This window comes from Micromys minutus (genome assembly GCF_963924665.1).
Source record: "Micromys minutus genome assembly, chromosome: 16".
Lineage (NCBI taxonomy): Eukaryota > Metazoa > Chordata > Mammalia > Rodentia > Muridae > Micromys > Micromys minutus.
Genome location: NC_137985.1, coordinates 29330215 through 29345703, shown reverse-complemented (window position 1 = coordinate 29345703; position 15489 = coordinate 29330215). Strand labels below are relative to the sequence as shown.

Sequence of the window (15489 nt, the reverse complement as noted above, 5' to 3'; positions counted from 1 at the left end):
TCATTCATTCATTCATTCAATCATTCATTTTCTCTCTCTCTCCCCACTCCCCTCCCTCCCTCTTTCTCTGCCTCTCTCGATTTTGCTTTTTTGCTCTCTCTCTGTCTCTCTCTCCCCCTTTTCTTTCTCCTCTTTCCTCCTCTTTGCTTTTTTCTTTTTTTCTTTTCTTGTTTTGTTTTCGAAACAACAATCATGGTCATTTTCCAGCTTGCTCCTCCTGCTTTTTAAACCTAAGATTCTATTGTTTTCATGAGACCTGGTGGTGGTGATATCGATCTGTGATCTTGAAAACTTGATTTAACTATCAATATGCCTGGATCCTTCACTAATAATGGAAGAAGGCAATTATTCCTGCCATATAACACATGTCAGGCAGAAAAATGCAATTTTCCTCCTTCTTCTCCCTAAAGATGCCCATAGCCACAAGAACGTATTTGACTGTCTCAGGAATATATTGAGGTTGCAGGAAGAATTAGAAATTTGAAGCACAGTAAAATCTTTGAGTCAATGGGGTGGCCAATGGGAATACAAGGGTCTCCGTCGGTGAGGGAGGAAGACTGAAGTGAACCTGTCAGCATAGATAGTACTGTCCGAGAGAGCCTCTACCTGCCACTTTGGCTTTGGAATTAAACGCCGTCTTCTAGGAAATAGGAGCAGACCCAGAAGCTACCTATCACAAGGAAAAACTATCATCCTCAAATCTCTACAAGGGTCACTGCCCTACCAACACCTTGATGATTTTAGCCCAGGCCAATCTGTGTTATATTTCTAAGCTCCAAAAGAAAACAAAATAATACACTTGTCATTTTAAGCTACCAAGTTTGTGGTAAGTTGTTAGAGCAACGATAAAAAAAAAAAAAAAACCGATACATGCAAATACTGAATTCTATACAAGGTTTCCTGAGCCCAGGGAGGACAGAATTGGTGAAGATGTCCCATTTTGGGAAGTATCCCAAGGACTCTCACTTTCTGCATATTGCTCACCTGCGGGTGCATTATTTATCCCTGTTTACTGAAGGAAAGCATTTCTGATGGGGACTGAGCAAAGAACTGATCTGTAAGTATAGCACATGCCACTAGGAGTCATTTTATGGCTGTGTTTCCCCTGGAACATAACAAAAGTGTTTTTTTTTTCCTTATTTTTTTTTTTTTGGTTGTTATTTGTTCTTTTAAGTCCCTAGCCCATCTAGTGTCAGGTTCCTGGCCATCCAAGCAATATCCATGGTGGGTTACATCTCATGGGATGGTCTTTAAATCCAGTCAGATATTCGTTGGTTACTCCCAGGAGCTTTGTACCACCACTGTACTCTTTCAGGTAGAACATCACTGTAGATCAATGGGTTTTTAGCTTAGTTGGTGTTTACCTTTCTCCTTTGGTAGTGAGCAGAGTACTTTCCAGTACCACGGACACTACTCAGTAGACTTCTCCATGTTCAATGAGTTGTATAGGTGTTGTTTCCTACAATAGGGACTTACCATTAGTTTGTGAAGAGCAGCCAATGGCCTTCACAATAACTTGGGTTGTATGCAGGGGGAAGGGGGGTCTTTATGGATTTTCTTTGGCCAGTAATTTAATCAATTATAACCCATTCTTGGAACTGGATCCTTCACTTAATGACTAGAGATGTCTAGTTGGGGCTTTGACTCCACCGTTATTTGTCGATTCCGTTTAGATCACTTTCCTATGTGAATATATTTTAGGGAGCTTCCACTGTGTCATGTTTCCATACAACCCCTCAAATAGCCCTTAGTTTTAGTTGTCCCTCCACATATTCCCTCTCGTATCCCCCTCCCTGGCCCAGTCTTCGTTTGATTCTCCCATGGGGCTGATTCCAAGAGCTGTTTGTGGGATAGATAGCTTGCAGAATTAAATGATAATGCTATGAATATTAGAACACTGACATGTGCTTAGGGAAATGGGAATGGTTGTATTTCTGTTGTGTAACGCACATAGCATGACCATGTAATCATATCTTCAAACTCAAGAAATGAAAGGCATGGTGAGGGGCCTTGGCTACTGCTCTGGGAATGTGTGTGTATATGTGTGTGTGTGTGTGTGTGTGTGTGTGTGTGTGTGTGTGTGTTGTGGCACTGGTTTCTATCCAAGTGAGGCAGGTGGTTTGTGGGGACAGCTTAGCAGTGTTTTACTGCCATCTTCAATGAGCTAGACACCCCAATCTCCAAACAAAGCAACACGCCATTCTTCCTTAAAAACCCTAGTAACTCCCTAACAAGAGCATTGTAACTTCCCTTTTGTGGTCAAACAAATCTTGAAACCTATCCTGCAACCAGAGGCAGTGGGAAGATCCAACCTAGACTCGTTTTAGAAACCTGTGCAGTAAGGTGGCCTCTATTCTCTGAGCAAACTCTTAGAAGAAAACTTTCTTTCCCATATTACCACGATGCATGGCCAGGCGTGCCCATGATTGAAATCAGACGCACCACCACAAAGGTTTATCTAACTCAAGCCTATCAGCCCAAATACTAACCACCCTTATTCCGTCTGCTCCTAGCCACCAATTCACCAGAAGCCTCTGACTGGGACTAAAGACTCCTCAGCAAGTTAATCAGCCCCTGCTGTTCCCTTGCAGAAAGTTTACTCTGCATTTCCACTTTGCTTCTGAATAAAACCTTTTGCTGCTTTGCTTGTTGCTCACACCTCTTCAATTCTTTGAGTAAGAAACACACCAGGAACCTGGGAACATACAAGCTAGACAGTGACACCTGCAATACAGTCACATATCACAGATTCCAGGAGGTCCCGCTCTTGCACGCTTTGGCTAATTGCTGTTAATGGGAGTATATATGTCATCCTAAGGAAGACCGTCTGGTGTTGGGTAGCTGTTTGGACCCACATCATGCTGAGGTCTTCTGTGGTTACTCAACAAGTGACCTCAATGCTTAGTGACTTCTAGTAACCTACCGTGTTAGCAATGTGGAAAAGGCTGAGTTCACTGGGCCTCCTGCTGCACACAGCTGAGGTCTCTCAGAGTTACTCAACCTTGTCGCAGGTGAAAGGTCAGCTAGTTCTACCCTTATGCCTGCTCTGAGTGTACTAGACTGGCGACTTGAGTTGAACCTGAATCATGTTCTCCGCATACCCATCAAGAAGACCTGGGGCTTCTGGATGTTTCCAGGGCCAGTGACTGAAAGGTGGAGGCAGGACAGTTTTCTATATCTTAGAGATCAAAGCAGTTCAAGTCTACCTAGACTCAGCATTCTTCAGTGACATGACATATTCATGGAAGGGGTGTCAAAGCAGCTGTGACCATGCTTACTAAAGGTTACTCTGGGGATGAGAAACCAAGGCACCATACCAGCCCACAGCATGCCTTCCTCCATCCATTCAGCCAACAGTTCCTGAGATTTTACTGTCTAGAAGGTACTCTGCCAAAGGTGTTCATTTGAACCTTTTTAATTAAAGCACCATGCTCAGTCTAAGGTCAGCAGTTGAGAACCTGTGAGTTATAACCCTCAATAGATGATCAGAAAACATGACATTTTTTTGATACATTTTGCTACATGACAGTAGCAAAATCACAGTTATGAAGAAGTAAAAGAAAACAATTTTATGGTTGGTTGGGGGGAACTGTATTAAAGGGTCCTAGCATTAGGAAGGTTGAGAACCACCGATCTAAACCGAAGCCTGGGAGGACACTGGATCAGCAGAAATGGCTTCTTTGGCTTCAGGGCATTGCTCTGCATACTGGCACAGAGGCTTGGTACCTCCATTTTCTCAACTTCAAGCAGACAGAAAATTCTATTTTGGATGCAGGCTGGCTTGAAGTCTGGGTCCAGAGAAGACCCAGAGGCACTTTGAATGGGTTGAGAAGAGACCCCAAGTGAGCCCAGGTGTCAAAAGGGCTGTGAGATGCTCAGACAGCAGAACCTTAAGTCAGTTGCTTTGCTGGCTTTGTGACACAGACAGAATGCTTTGTCACTGTTGCCACCAGGCTGATGTCCTGGACACAAAGGGGCCAATCACTCTCCAAGTTCCATCTGTCATTTTCCTAGGTACAATTAATTCATTTAGCGGGTGAAAAATCAAGGAACTTTAACAAGAGACAGAGAGGGGGAAAGAAGAGAAAGAAAAAAGAACCCCAACCGATAGATAACAAGACTGAAAAGAGACAAGAAACAGCTGGGTTTGCTGAGTTGGCCCAGATGAAGCATGGGGCAGTTGTAACTGGGAGAGGCCAGGCACCTGCTGCCTGGCTGGTTGCAGGAGGCCAAGAAGAGGGGCAGTGGTGGGCCAGAAGAAGCAACAGCTAAGAACTGGGACCAGGTTTAAGACCAGGGCCTACTATCTGGAGCTACCTGTAGATTTTTCTGGATTCTTTAGCATCCCTGAAGATAAGATTAACTTGATGCTGATTAAAGCTGAAAACCCCCACTAGCTCAGCATGCTGAGTGTCTGACTCTAGAGCTCCTGAACAAATTGTTTTCCCTTTTCATGCTGATCCTTGTGAACTCTGGCTCAGCCTGGGTTACCCATGGGGACATGGCTGGAAACGGAAGCCCAGGTTTCCTCTTGGCACCTAGCTGTCAGAGCCATCTCTAAGCATCCCAGCAGGAGGGAGACAAAAAGCCCTCTCTTCTGACAAGTTGGTGTCTGGATTTGCAAATGAGCTGAAGGGTCTCTAGGCCTGGGATGAATTCAAAACAGGTCCAGGGCATAGTACCTGCCTCTCCTAGTGTTTCCCATTACTGGCCTCATTCATTTCTGCCACTGCTCTGAAAGGCAACTAGGAATTAAGTTACCAGAGATTTGTAAGTCAGACACCAGAGTTCAGAGGGCGTCAACAACCTGCCGATGTCACACACATAGCTATGAACATAGGTTCCAGTTATAGCTACCAGACTCCTGAGTCCCAGCAGAGTGTCCACCAACAATAGGATGCTGGCTAGAGCAATAAAATGAAGCTTCTGGATTAAAAAAAAAAAAAAGTCCCTCAAAATGAGGTTTAGAGGACTGGGGAGATGGCTCACTTGGTAAAATGCTAGCTAAGCAAGCATGAAGATGTGAGTTTAATTCATGTTTTTTTTTTTTAAATTATTATTTGGTTGTTTTTATCTAAAGCTCAGTATGCTGTTGGAAAGTGCTCGTAATCCTCAAACAGGGGAGGTAGAGACAGGTCAATGCTTGGGGCTCACTAGTCAGCCATTCTTAGGGAGTCCCATACTTAATGAGAGATCATGTCTCAAATGAAAGAATGAGAACGAACCCTAAAGAACCACACCCGAGGCTGTCCTCTGTCCTCTAGACACATGCATGAGCACTGTGGGGACTCTGGGGACTATTTAGTCAGTAATGCTTTAAGATGTAAAACAAAATACAATTCATTATAAATGAAAGCAAGGACACTGAAATACAATTGTGAAAATATATAAGGTTGAGGTGTGGTAAGACACCTACTTTATTATTAATCTAACACTTAAGCAATATTACCTACAGCCCTAACAACTTTTGGAACTCCAAGAGGTAAGGAGATAGCTAATAGTATGAGATTTCTGCAAAACATCAAGGCAATGTGAAAATACCTGTGATTTTAATAGGTGGCAAAATCACAAGTAAGTTGTTGTTACTATCAGAAAAGTTGTACGTTTTATTATTAAGGGGGTACTGGGATCTTGCTGTGTGATTTTTCTTTTCTTCCCAAGATCCTTGACTCTCTTGAATTCCTCCATGTCAGTGCATAGGGTGAGGTTCCCTGCAGGGCATGGAGAAGGGAAATCCCTTTCTCAGACCTTTACAGGGTTACAGGATTGATACAGCTAATCATCATTTCCTTCTACCTCCTGGATCCTGCAGCCCCACTGAGGACAGTTTGTTTCATTAAGAATCTTCCTTTGCTAGTCTCCCAGTTGAGTTTAGTATGTTTTAGTTGTTTTCCAGCCTGTAGATTTTGGGCAGTCCGGGGAGCACTGCCCCCTTCCCTAGGCCTGGCGAACTGGTAGTCAACTCCGAATCACTCTCCTTGAAGAGACTTTCACCTGCGGGATTTACCCACTGCTCTGAGTACATCATCCAACTCTTGTCACTGTGGTGAGTCAGTCTTTATTTCTGTGGTTGCTCTCACTTGACAGTGAATTCTTGATGCCTCTCTCTGCCTTGTTTTTGATCACCGTGCTTCCTTACCACCTAACTGCCTGGCACCTTGTAGATGCTCAGTACCTGCCAAATGGGTAAATAACCATAGTGTATTGTAGACCGGAGACACGGTCTACTTCCTCATTATGCTGACTTCCTTGAGCCTCCCATCTCCCCATTATCCTCTAACCACCCATTAGCTAGATTCCTGACTGCTGTTTACTAAATGGGGCCCTTTGTCTCTCTAGCCTTTGGATCATCCTTCTTTCTCTCCTCTGAATCTCCTCCAATTTTTTTTTTCAAACGCTATTTCTACTTTGAACTTCCAGGACCGAATGTTCTGGGAAATATCTGTTGGATGTGTCGGGAGACGGCGTGAAACGCAAAGGCTGGCAAGCTTCCAAAACCCTGTCTCTCTGCCTCAAGGTATGAGCCTGCAGGGTTCCCACCAAGTCTATCGTTCTCCCCTTCCCTAGGAACAAGCTGAGAGACAGGAACCAAACAGTAAGGCTGGCAATGGACCGGTCTCTATCCCGGTGTCTACCATGCTTCTCTGTAAGCAACATGCTTCACAAGGACATTTCATTTATGATCCTTTTGCAAAGGACAATGTTTGGCTTTAGTGCCAGTGCTGTTAAGCTGAAATCCGAGCCACTAGTGAGATTCACCGGATCTCTCTCTGTAGGCATTACTATGGGGGTTCCTTGGTTGGTTTATGGGGTACTCCCTATCCCAGATAACTTTAGCCTAGTCTGTGTTTCTCTTCTCTCCTGTTTGATATGTAGATCAATAATGCAGAAAAGCAAAGTACCATCCGGCCATCCAAGTTTCCAGATAGTAAGGACTCCCTGACTCCTTTCCAAGACAAAGGCATTTTATTGAATTCCTTGCTTTGAGCAATTTGGCTTGCTTCAGAGGATCACCTCTTGGAGGGTGATGAAAATAGTAATGCACTTTAGAGGAGTTTCATTTGAAACGGCTTTGAAACTCATTCTAAAGCATGTCTAATACGCCAGGGCGTGGCTGCAAGGTTAGCTGATAGGGCACATCGGAGCTGAAGACCCTCGTTTGTTGTATGTTCTTGCTTTTCCTTTCATCTGAAGAAATTGAAGCTGCTGTGGGTATAGGCAGGCATGCTGCAAGGAATAGTGCCTCGACTCTCATCTATTCGCTTGAACTGCCCCAAAGGCTGAATTGGTCCTGCTTTATCATATTCTTACTATCCAAGATTCCGATGGTTTGTACAGTGAACAGAGTAATGGGTCTGAGGAATTGCACCAAATAGGGTTCAATCTTAGCTGCTTTGTGACCCCCAGGGAGTAATATTCCTTATGCTTTCTGTCCTAGTTTCTCCTCCGCAAATGCAGATACTGTTACTCCCCTCAAAGGATTACCATGGGCATTAAATGAAGTAAGCAATGTGAAACATTTAGTACAGCACTAAATGCAGCAGTAAACACTCATTTAGTTGAAGCAGTTTTAAACATCCAATGCTTCATCACAGATTCTGGCTTGCTACACAGTATCCTGCCTATAGGAACAAGTAGAGTCCCAGCTGATCTAGGCATCTACCCCATAGGATGGACACTGTTTCTCCAGGTGAGCGGAGGAAGTGCTGGCCAGATGGTGAGATGAAGAGGTGGTGGCTGGGAAAGCCATCACATGAGGCAGGTCTCCTGACCTCAGCTGAGGTGGCTTTCTCTATCTAAAGCTTTGCTTGCTTTCCCCTGCATAGGGATCTTGGAGGTCATTGCTTGCACAAAGGGGCTGTGCACAAGAGGTCTGCACACAAGTGACCATATTTCCCACAGTTGAACACAATGAGATTTAGATAGCAAGCATATCTGCCTAACATGGTTTATAAAGGACAGGGGGAGTCCTGGGGACACGAGTGGGAACCAAAGATATCATCTTCAGGGAAGGGTCAGTCTTAGGTGTCACCTGTCTTTGAAGACCTTCTGTACCCTGGCAGACAGGTTGTGTAGGCATGCTCAAGAATACTCCAGAAGAGGCAGCCTCTGACATGAAGGGCTTTGAAAGGGTCTCCATTTAGATGTCTAGGCTCTAAGAATTTCACTTTATTTCTTTATATTTAGTTTTGAAGATCTGAGAAGAGTGGGGGGAAGATGAGTAGCCTGGGAGGAGGTCACTAGAAATAGACATGAAAGGGAGAGGAGAGCAAGGCAGAGAGGAGAGGCAAGCAGAGGAAAGGTTACTGAGGTCGCTGCGGTTTCCCTGGTCTTCACTGAAAGTATGCAGCACGCCCCCTCCATCCTCAGGACAGGATGCTGGAGGGTTTATCTGCAGGTTTCCTGTCTCTCACTGGCTGAAGTGGCTTCCCTGCAGTGGTTGCTCTCTGGCAGACATCAACTTGAGGGCAGAGGGAGCTTTCATATAGTTGGCCAAGGCTCTTCGATAGGAAAACAGTAAAGTGGAGGCAGGAGGAAGTCTTAGCTCTACGGTCCAGCCCAACATAAGCTAAGTTGTAAGTGGATCTGTGAGAGACGTCACAAGGCACTGACTGCAAAAACCTAGAGTGATATTCTGCAAGTCATAGAAGAGCACAAGGCAAACGTCATATGGGATGAAACAGATGTGAAAGGGAATTTGTGTGTGAGCCACCCATGAATCAATAGCTTTTGCTAATCACTCCTGTTTAATCAGAAAGAGCTTGCCAAAGTTTTGTTTTGTTTTTTTTTTTTTTTTAATCACTATTCACTTAGCTAGATTCAACAGAGCTAAGGGATCCTGCTCAAAAGCTGGGGCAATGGTTTGGAGGCCTTCCTGATCCTTTAGAGGACTCAGGTTCATTTCTCAGAACCTCGTACTGAGTGGCCCACAGCTCTAAATCTGAGACGCACTTCTGACCTTCAAAGAGACTGAACATACTTGGTGCACATACATACACTTAGGCGGTACACGTAAGATAATAAATAAATAAACCAGCTCAGAGGTAGTAGGAACTGTTTGTCTACAAGGTGTAATTTCAGAACTTTTGGGTTCATAGAACTACTCTTTCATTTGCCCCATAGGTACCTTTGGGTTATATATCCACACCAGACACTGGGATTTTCCTATTTATTAACTTCCATAGTCCTTCATTAACAAAGACCTACCTGGTGCTGGAAACCAAGCATGGGGCTAAGATGATCTGAAACGGGAGAACAGTACTAGGAACTGACATTCATAGTGTCTGTGCTCATCCGAAGATGCCATATACACATGTCAGGAGCTATACCATAAAAGAACAAATGAATTAAATACTAATGAAGGGAAACGGAGTCAGACCAATGCAATGAGAACCTGTATGGTCCCAGAAGCCTGGAATTGCCCCCCCCCCAAGAAAAGCTGTAGGATAGAAGTGAGTTTTGAGTTGATCCTTTCTATTGTTTCTGGCTAATTTCGCCAAGTACACATGTATTTCTACCCCATTTTGTTTGTTTAGCCATACAAACCCCCTCAAAGCACAGGGGAAAAAAAGAGCTAAGAACATAGCAATGCTGGCCGCATTACGACTGTAAATATTTAAAAGAAAGGAAACAACTCAGGCTGGACCGAGTGGCAGTAAAACTGCTGGCCTGCCTGAAATTGTTCTTGAATTAACAACATCTGCTAGTCATTCCGAGTTGACATTTATCATAGGTATACTTTACAAGATGAGTTCTGTCACCAGCACTAGCAGCTTCTCACCAAGTCCCATCAGCAGCTGCAGATATCCATTAATAATATTTTGTTTGGGTTCCCACTTGCCCCTTTCCATTGTCTTCTTCCAGAAGCATGGGCTGAATCATTACCAAGTGGTACTCACAATGGCAACTTGGAAACTTTATGTGAAAACAGATGTTGAGAGGTGCCATTAGCCCAGGCATGCTACAATAACCAGCAGTTAGCAATTCTAAGTGACAGCTTTCCGGATTGGACTGCAAGGAGCTCCATTTACAATTAAATGAGCGTCTGATCCTTCGCATCCCTGGATTCTACAGGTGGCTCGGTGGTGACAATTCTCGATTAGTGTTTCAATTTTAGTGCGGCTGTGAAGAGAGAGCTAAACAGGGATTGGACCGGCAAGCATTTAGAACGGTGTTAGTGCCAGGAGCGCTCTTCGCCTGACTGTCTGGATGCGAAACTAACTTAGCACAGCAGCTGAATGTGTGAGCGCTTGAAATGATTTCTTCTCAAACCACACATTGGCTGTGCCAAGTGATGGCTTCGTTGTTTATGTCACTGATGTCTGGATCCCCTATCTTCATACATTTTGTCACCCTGGTTCTTTATTACAGAGATCGGAGGAATGGCCATGTCATAGTGACCAGATTGTTGCTTAGTAGACATAGATGGTCTACATATCCCTTCATATATCTTACAGGACCCCTTTGGATCTGTAATCCGGGTGTGGATTTGGGTAAGCTGAGTCCTGATACTGACATTGTCAATGGTTCACTGTCCCATCTGAAGTGAGCTGATATTTATGAGCTGCTTATTTATCTGTGTTGGTGAGAGCTGAGCAGTATCATTGACCCGTGGGCTCCTGGGTGGCAGTCCAACCCTTGGCAGAAGACTTACTTGCAGCTCTTGTGGTAGGCATGGTTTTGAGATCACCAACATTCTACATACAAACTCCTGCAAGCTCAGCGTCACCAAGGAGCTGTTCTGGGAGGCCACAAAACTTCTGGTGAATGAGGTGGGAACACTGCTGTTTGGGAGGGTTTGGTCAGCACTGGTTGATCCTGAATCACTCAATCTTTCACTCTTTTTCTCCATTTTTTCCCCTCCACTTACCTTCCTCCTGCCCTCCAATCCTGTTCAGAATAGCCACTGGTGCTAGCCAGGTGACTTTCACACAGCCTGAAGGTGTTCTTTCAAACTATGGCCTTCAAGTAGACATTCACAGTTCGTTCTGGGATCACCAAGACACCTTAGAAACAGCCAATACCACCCTTCTTGGTTGATTCAGCAATTACGGAGCTTACCACCTTTTCACTTCTACCTCACACTTACAAGTTGGCAAGGAGATACACAAAACATCTGAGAGCGCTTACACTTTTTTGTTTTTTGAAATGTTGTGGATCTGTAATATTTACAGAGGGAATTCTAATACGCTCCTATTAAACCACTGATTTGAGTTGTGAATCAGTTTGAGGGGATGGCTTGACATATGAGATGTCCAAAGAACTAGTGATGAGTTCATCTTAAGGCTGAACATCTAAAAATACCCTTTGATTTGTATAACATTGCTTAGAAGTTATCTCCATGTCAGATAGCTGGACAAAAAAAGTTATTAAAGTATCTGTCAATCTATTTCCTATCAACTTCCCTATCATCAATGGAGCTATAATCTATCATCAAGCCATCCAGTCTATGCATATATGTCTGTGCTCACCTGTGTATGAGTAAATGTATATCTGTATGCCTTGTGTGTGTGTGTGTGTGTGTGTGTGTGTGTGTGTGTGTGTGTGTGTGTTAAGGACAGAAGATAGCACTGAGTGCTTTTCTCCTTTGCTTCCTCTCTTACTTACTGAACCAGGAATCCTTACTTTAGCCAAACTGTCTGGCCAATAATGTCAGACATTCCCCTCTCTTCTCATCCTATTCCCTAAGGCAGGGGTTACAGATGAGTTACAATTCCTACTTTTATGTGGGTGTAGGGGATTCGAATAGAGGTCCCCTTTCTTGTACAGGAACTGCTTTACCTGCTGCCCAGTTCCATGTTCCACATTTTGTCATTGCCATACAACGTTGCTATCTTCAGATCACACTCCAGAACCTAACAACCATATTACAAAATAGTTACCACAAACAAAATCTCATAATGCTTTAGAATTCTCAGTGTTGTATTGGACCACACACCATCTGCATGCCAAAGGTTGGATGCGGCTGAGTGTTTCAGTAATTTCTTCTTTCATTATATGTAATAGGTTTCATAGTACTTATGCCTTGGACTCAAAAAATTCAACCCAGTTTCCCTATCAAGCATTCTGCACCTTTTAAGATGAGGAAATGAGCTATATGTCCCACTCGAGAGTCCAAACAGAACAATGGGGTCGCATTATCCCTTGATTGGCAGAGCATGTAAATGAGTCATCCCAGGTACAAACACTGTGGGTGGAGGCCTCTCCTTTCAGCTCAGTGTTGTGCTAAATGTGTGCAACCAGCACCTGGTGATGTAAAGCCAAGGGTCAGAATGTGTTTAGTTTGAAAGAGAAGCTCTCACAGTGACTACATGTGTGGGAGCTAAATGTTATGGACAGAGTAAACAAATAGATGTGAAAATTGACATTGCTTTAATATAAATAAACCCATTCTCTGAAGGAGATCCCTAGGGAGGCTGGCATGTAGGTAGCTTGCTCCCTCTCCAGGTTACAGAGATTCTCCCTCTAAAGGTATGAGGCAGGATTGCCTGTCAGGATGGTGGGTTTCTTGCACATTCAAAGCTGCCCTGAAACAGAGTGTTAAATCTCATCCTTGAGTACAAGTAACTGTGAGGTGCCAGAGGGCTGCTCTTGCAAATGCATACACCCTGGGGGTCTTTAAAGACCTCTCCTCCTAGTGGGGTACTGGGCTAGCACACAGAGAACATCTTAATGAGCAGAGCTGATTCTGAAAGGGTCTACATGGCCCAGGAGGTGGCCCTGTGAACAGAGAGGAATTCCTTTGTGATCTGGACTGGGTCCCTCTGCTCTCGTTCTTCAAGGACCTCACGGAGCCTGGTTTTTTGCAGACAGCACATTCTTTTTCCTGTGCAATTGTTCAAGCAGACTTCACTGTGCCGTGGCTCCAGCTAAGTTAAAATAATGGTAAAGTTTTGCAGTGAAGCAATCCCAGGCAGAGGGTCCCACGTTTCAGGCTGCCATGCTACCTTTAAATCAACAAAATGTGCCCGGGTAAGGCCATCCATGAACTCTTCTTACTGCTGTTAGCCTCATAATAGGATCATTCAAATTCTCTTATCTGGTCTCCTAGATGCTCCGTTCCAACTATTTCAAACAGAAGCGATTTGTCACACAGCGGCACCCTCCCGGCTGCAAATGGCACAGCCAGCTTGTTTTAATGGGGCCCTATCTTCCCTTTCCTCATGTAAGTGGTTTATTTACAAAGGCAATGACCCCCCTTGAGAGTATGGGCAGGCACACCCACATATTACAAAGATGCACACCCAAAGGTAAGTTGGCACAATTTATGGCTCAGGATCCAGGGGTAGTTGGAGGACCAGTTTGCCACTGTGGCGCTGCATGAACAATCTTCCATTGACAGAGAAAGATCTGGGTGTGGATGTTGTTACCAGCACAATGTTGACTGTAGCAGCTAAATGCATGTTTCTCATTCATGGCCTTCACTTCATCAGCACCCTCGGAATAAAGGCTTTCCACTCAGAACCCTGGAATGGGAGTCACCAGGGTGTTTCCTCTCGAAGAAGAAACATGCAAATTGGAATTGCTTTGTGATGACAGCAGGTGACATGATAACACATGGGAGAAATGTCTGTCCTTGTATCTTTGGCCCTGGAACCCCCCTCCCCAACTCCACTGCATGTCTCCTGGTGGAAGGACAAGCTGCTGACACACAGGGCTCCCTGGGGATTTTCAGCAAACCTTGATTTGAACTCATACAGACAGTAACAACGTTGAATCTCCAATATCTCTTTTCTCATTGTTTTTACAGGTCTGATTAGTTCTTACCTGTCTGAAAATGAAATTTGGCTTAGATCTGACTCTAGAGCTGTGAGGAAGAATTAGCACCCTGCTGTGTCTTAAGGCTTCACTCCATTGAATGTCTACACTTTCTCTCCTAACACTTGGGGCTACCGAACGTTTGTAACTTAAAATTGTGTGTGTGTGTGTGTGTGTGTGTGTGTGTGTGTGTGTGTTCATGTGTACATGCATGTGGTCAGGGAGAGGAGGCAGAGGTAAACTCTACGTGTATATTATTCTTCCTCAGCTGCCTTGTCTTTTGAGACAGGGTATCTCATTGAACCTCAGGTTCATCAATTTGGCTAGCCAGTGAGTAAGCTTCAGGAACTCTGTCTCTACCGCTGTAATCCCACAGAGCTGGGATTATAGGTGTATATTACCGCACCTGGCATTTGCCTTAGATGGAAGGGGTGGGGCTGGGGCCTGAATTTAGGCCCTCATGCTTGCATGTCTTAATGTTCAAGTTGTTATTTTAGTCCCCTTTCTGGAGTTTTCTAAAGTATTCAGTATCTATGCCTCTAAACACACAACAGCTCAGGATAAAGCTTGTTCCCTAGTCATTCTTTTGTATCTTTACTATGTAAATATATATGCCACCTGAGATAAATACATGCCACCCTTACATTTTCTGCAATAATACAGGATTTACACAGTGGATGGGTGCTGTCTACCCCTGAATTCCAGGACCACACTCTAGGGTCTTGAGATCCAGATCCTGACCTGAAAATAACAAGCAGGGAACAAATATCACCAAAATTCGCATGGCCCCAGAATTACATGGAGTCTGTTACTTTTTTTCTGAAAAGGGGTCTCACCCTATAGCCCAGGGTGACCTGGAACTCACTGTATATTCATGCCTAGACTTGAACTCATAACAATTCTTTTGCTTCTGCTTTCAGGGGGCTGGGACTTGCTTTTTTGGTTCCTTTCGAGGGTTTATTTTTAGACAAGTGCAGCTACCAGGATGAGTCAAAGCCAAGGTAAAACTTCTAATGAGGTAGTGACTGACCCAGTAACCTGGGTAGGGCTGAGAAGAGACATAGACATTTCCTTCTTTTTTAGAAGTCTCAAGCATCTACTCTTCCAGGCTCCTTTAGTGGGAGATAGAACAACCAGGATATATTATAGGTCCTCATATCCATTTGCCCCTGAGAAAAATTAGAAATGAGATCACCAAGGAGGTAAGAACAGTGTTACTAAGTATTGGGCTATTAAGAACACTGTTATTAAGTATTCAAGTATTAAGGACACATTTACTAAGTATTGGAGTATTAAAAACACCATTACTAAGTTTTTTTTTTTTTTTTTTTTTTTTTTTTTTTTTTTTTTTTTGAGATGTATTTGGCTCAAAACTATGCCATGTTCCAGCATTGCTCTCTCTCAAGTGGTAAAGAAGATAGTCACTATAACTAGAGTCTAAGCAACCATGTCCTTCCAGGCCCTCCTCATTGGTCTGATGCCTGTCGTGTCAGCCTGCTTGGTCATATGCACAGCTGGTGGAACGGCCCTATTCCACACCTTCAGCACACTCCACAGCTGCCACATAATTAGAAGCTTCGAGTGAGCAAATCACTGCTGTTTTGTGAGGGAGCCTCCCACTGATCAGGCTGGGTGCACAGCAGCTCCGCCCACATGACCACACACAGGGGAGATGTGCACCGTTCCTCCTCCTCATAGTTTTGTTTGAGATTTTTCTATTTCAACGACAGC

The 15489-nt window shown here is 44.1% G+C and overlaps 1 protein-coding gene across 3 annotated transcripts in view; it reads right to left on the bottom strand.

The window, feature by feature from the left end:
- Positions 1–15489, bottom strand: part of KIRREL3 (kirre like nephrin family adhesion molecule 3) — a gene marked incomplete at both ends in the record, with an annotated part of 535014 nt that overhangs the window by 371257 nt on the left and 148268 nt on the right. The gene's annotated exons all lie outside the window — the stretch shown is intronic.